The sequence below is a fragment of the Chinchilla lanigera genome, unplaced genomic scaffold, assembly GCF_000276665.1.
Source record: "Chinchilla lanigera isolate Chin_1 unplaced genomic scaffold, ChiLan1.0 scaffold00034, whole genome shotgun sequence".
Taxonomy (NCBI): Eukaryota; Metazoa; Chordata; class Mammalia; order Rodentia; family Chinchillidae; genus Chinchilla; species Chinchilla lanigera.
The window spans coordinates 8,349,862-8,355,170 of record NW_004955435.1 but is presented as its reverse complement, the minus strand read 5'-3'; positions in this window follow the sequence as shown (position 1 = coordinate 8,355,170).

The following is a 5,309-nucleotide window of genomic DNA, read 5'->3' as shown; positions in this document are numbered from 1 at the left end:
AAAACACACAGTAGATGTTGGGAAAGGGAAGGAATTGCTTAGAAGAGGAAACAATTAGGGAAAAGAGAAAAGGAAAGAAAGAAGGAAAGGAATACACACACACATACAGAAGGATAGCTGGGATAGCTACTGCTGATGCCTAATGGTTTATTGAAAGGAACAGTTAACAGTGCTGCGTACGTGCACCAGTTTCCTACGAGGAATGTGATCATTCTGTACTACAAACACGTACTGTGTGTATATGAAGGAGTCCAAGAGATGTAGGGAGGGCAGGGAAAGAAAAGAAAGGAGTTTTAAAAAGAAATAAGCAATGTTATTACATGTATCCACTCTTCATGATGAATGTAATCTTTATATACTACAAACATGTACCAACAAAAATTTTTAAAGAGGTAGTGAACAGATTTGTTTTCAACCCTGAACAACCTAGATTGAAGTTCCATCTCAGTCACTTTCCAGTGAGGTGGTCTTTGGGAAATTGTGATTCATGTAAATTGTCAAATTGCATTTGTCAAAGAAACACAAAACTACCCTAGTTTTTGCACAAAATTATTGAACTCAAAGTGAATGTGTGAAAATTATTTGAGTCAGTAGAGTATAACCTACAAAAAACTTCAATGTTTTATTTTTACTTAAAATGTATAAACTAATATTAACTTGCAAATGTTTGATTTAGTCACCATATCCACAATGTAATTGTATAAATATTAGTTTCTTTTAAAAAGCAAGAACATGAAGATATTTGTGAAGCAATTTGTGATATTTCTAATATTTTAAGATGTCTCCTGCTACCTAAATTTAAAGCAAATTTAAGGAGTTATTTCACTAAAAGTTTATAGTAGATAAATAATGTTTTATTATTAAGAGACATAATTATAGTAATGAATTACACTGACAAAACTGGTTTGAGGGCATATATTTGACGGTTGGTAAGCATTCCTTCCATCTGCTGCAAGCAAATGGGCATGACCATACTAATGCGTGACCTAGATCCTAGTGTTCTGCATATTTGGAATATTAATCAGGGTGATGTATAGACAGAGTACAGAGCTTCAGTTAATGGGCCTATCTTGTTACCTGGAGGTCAGTTAACAGAGCATTTTTATTACTTAATTTCATGTGCAACAAGAAATACTTGCTGTTTTCTCCTAAATTATGAATTCTGTAATGATTTGTCCGATGGAAAACATCGTTTTTCTTTTTTCTTTCTTCAAGTATTCTTTACATTATCTACTAGATTACATATCATAAGGAGAAAAATTTTATTCATTCTTTGTATTTTTCTCAGCTTTTCTCGGCATAGACTTTGAACACATTTAATTTTGCTGAAGAGATGCATGTTGCTTTAACAGAAAGAGGAATAGTGATTTCTATGCTTTGGGCTTTTCTCAGACTTGGAATTCCTTTTTGCAGCACTTGTAAAACAATGCGTGAGGACACAGACACAACCACAAACACACTCAGCCACCTCATCTTTGATAAAGGGGCCAAACAAACTCACTGGAAGAACAATAGCTTCTTTAATAAACAGTGCTGGAAAAATTGGCTTGCCACCTGCCAAGGACTGAGAATAGACCCAAGTCTATCACCATGCACCAAACTCAAGTCAAAATGGATCACAGATCTCAATATTAAAACAGAAACACTAAATTTACTGGAAGAGAAAGTAGGTAAACACCTTGAAGACATAGGGGTAGGCAGAGAGTTCATGAACACAAACCAAACTGCCAGTGAAATACTTCAAAGAATCAACAACAGGGATCTCATCCTACTGAAAAGTTTCTGCACATCTAAAGAAATCACCAGCAGAGTAAAAAGAAAACCCACAAATTGAGAAAAAATTTTAGTTTACTGTCCCTCAGACAAATGTCTTCTATCTAGAACATATAAAGAATTAAAAAATATCAGCCCCCCCAAATTCAAAGACCCAATCCAAAAATGGGCAGCTGAGATGAATACACACTTCCAGATAAAGAAATATAAATGACAAATAAATACATGAGAAAAAGTTCAACATCATTAGTCATTCAAGAAATGCAAATTAAAACAACATTGAGATTTCATCTCACCCCAGTAAGAATGGCTAGCAATAACAAATCAACCAATAACAAATGCTGGTGAGGCTGTGGAGAAATAGGAACCCTTCTCCACTGCTGGTGGGAATGCAGACTGCTGCATCCACTGTGGAAATCAGTTTGGAGATTCCTCAGAATACTAGGTCTAGAGGTCCCATTCAACCCAGCTATTCCCCTTCTGGGTATTTTCCCAGAAGATCTAAAAACATCATATCACAGTGATATATGTGCACCCATTTTCATAGCAGCACAATTTGTAATTGCTAAATTGTGGAAGCAGCCCAAATATCCATCCACTGAGGATTGGATAAAAAGATTGTGTTGCTTTTATATAATGGAATATTACTCAGCTGTAAAGAAAGATAAATTCAAGGCTTTTATATGTAAATGGTCACAACTAGAGACCATACTCATAAGTGAAATAAATCAGACCTGCATGTGTAAGCATCATATTGTCTCACTAGTGTAAGACCTGGAAGAGTGAATAAAAACTAGGAGGTAAGATAGACATTGTGAAATGAAAGGAAAATGCTCAAAAGAAAAGGGCACCTGGGGTGTGAGAAAAGAGAAGGGAAAGAAGGGGAAATTATGTAAGTATGTATATACAGGATAGCTAACATAGTTGTACTACTGTCTTCTATTGCTCTACAGAAAGGAACAGTTAATGATTACTTGTTTGATCAATCTTGTATGTCTCTATTTGTTTTCCTGAGAAATGACTTTGTAGATATCAATAAGTAATCCAACAACCATGGTTAATTTCCTACAACTTTGTCTGTAACTCTGTTTTGTTTGTATTGTTCTTATGCTATTTTGTAAATGGATGTCTGTCTGTTAATATTTTTTCCTTCTTTTATTTTTTAAAGTAAAAAAAAAAGAGGGGGCTGGGGATTTAGCTCAGCGGCAAAGCGCCTGCCTGGCAAGCGCAAGGTCGTGAGTTCGGTTCCCGGTACCAGAGAAAAACCAAAAAAAAAGTAAAAAAAAAAAAGGGATTACCTAGTATAAAGAAATTTCATATAGGAATAGTTTGGATTTTGTTCAAACGTATACACATCTATGTTTATATGATGTACATGCATGATCTTTTTGTTAAGAGGTTTGATACAATGAAGAATACAACTTGTTACCTCTGTAGGAAAATAACTTTTCAAAATCATTGAACTGTTTCCACAAGAAAAATATGTGAGAAGTCACCTGGTATGCATGTATTTCTTTAAGAAAATGTGACAAAAATAAAGATTTCTCTATGCTTCAGAAAAAATAATACTAATATATTTCTAAAAGTTATAAATTTACTATTTCTATTTGATAAGCACAGGATTTTGTACTTTCAGTGTTTCAATTCTTTATCAGTTCCAGAACTACTATTAAAATTGAATTTTCTTTCATAAAAATTGCACTTTTCTTTTTAGATACGTGTATTTTGTTGAGAAGGATCTTTCCTATTGATTCATTTCATTATAAACAAAAGGTGAGTATTAAATTAAAATAATGTTACAATTTATTATCCAGAATAAATCAATGACTTAAACCATGATGGCTGTACGAAAGGGAAGGGAATATAAAAATTATGTGAGACTTTCTCTGTTTCATCAGGAGCCACTAAAGCTGGCAGTGGCACAATAGTTAAATGGAAATGGCTCTAAATTTGTGGGTGGATGACAAGGATAATAAAGGTGTGCAAGCTGAAGGCCCTGTGCTCCACCAAAAAGCATGGCACCTATAATACTGCTTGTTATTAATGCCTTATTCTTCCTAACTTACAAATTAAACTTTGCTGTATGTGTATACATAAAGGAAGATAAACTAGTATCTATTCCATTCTTATCCACAGTTTCAGGCATCCACCAGTGGTCTTGGGACATATCCTCCAAAGATAAGAGGGAATTATTATCTGTGTCCTGATACACGGATGTAGCATTTGTTAAGGTGATAAATAGGGCTCATAAGAGAAATATGGCGCTACTTCACCAGAGCGATGGTGAATCAGTATGTAAATCACTGAATGATAATTTACTTTCTAGTGATTCCATTTTACATTCCTAATTGTTGAAAAGTTCTGAAATAGTCACATAAGAAGCCAGACAATTTCTAAAGTTATTTAAAGTCTAGCCTTTTCACACTATGATAGTGACTATTACATAAGAGGTAGCAAAAGCAATAAAGTATGGGCTAATCACTGACAAAATTTATCAATGCAAACTATTTGTCCCCACTCTACTTGGTGCATTCCTACATCTATATTTTTCTTTACACTGCATTTTAAATTACTTAAAATCCTTGTCTCAATATCCCTACCACCACGTGCCAGGATCTAACTTGATTTTATTTTCACCTTAGATATCTAACAATGAGCTTGCTGGCCGGCAGATGATAGTCGTTCAGTAAATGTTAACTCCAAACGACAAATACAAATCGGAAAATGCAAAATAATTACAAACTAGAAATGAAAGATTGAATGCCCCTCCGAGGAGTTAAGAATTCAAAGATAAATTATACATCTACAGTGAAGTAATATATTCATTATGTGAAGACAAGCAGATACGTAATTCATCAGTACTGAAATCTGGCCTGTTCATAAAGCCAGGTGAAGTTTTCATAAAAGTTTTAAGACAGACAGGAAAGATACTGACGAAATCTGAGAGCAGTCAGTGGGTACTGAGATCAGGAAGATGTCGGCAGAGAAACTATTTTGACTTAAGTTTAGAAAAATACATAGGAATTCCACATATTATATAAAAGGAGAAATGTGAGGATGGAAATTTCAGACAGAAATAAGACAAACACACCTAAAAATCCCATTCAGAGCAACTGTGCACAGTCCTATGTTTTTTTGTTTTTGTTTTTGTTTTTCCGGTACTGGGAATCGAACTCACGACCTTGAGCTTGCCAGGCGCTGTGCCGCTGAGCTAAACCCCCAGCCTGCACAGTCCTGTGGATTATAATGATCTCGTTCTTTGTCCAGCCTCCAACACCTAAGATCGTCCCATTTTCCATATTTTGTGAACATTATTTTGAATGCTCTTCTTAAAACGCATCATGAATATTTCCCTTTTAGATTTAACTTTGGAAAAGGGCTTCTTGCATTAAGGGGACTCCCATTAGATCCTAAATCGTACCTGAAACAAAACTCTGAAGAAGCATTGCTGCAAACTCCCCAAGGACTCCGTGAACTGTGCGGTAAATAAAAGTGCCTCCATTTGAAAAGATGCCGCAGATTCATCAGTGCCCTCG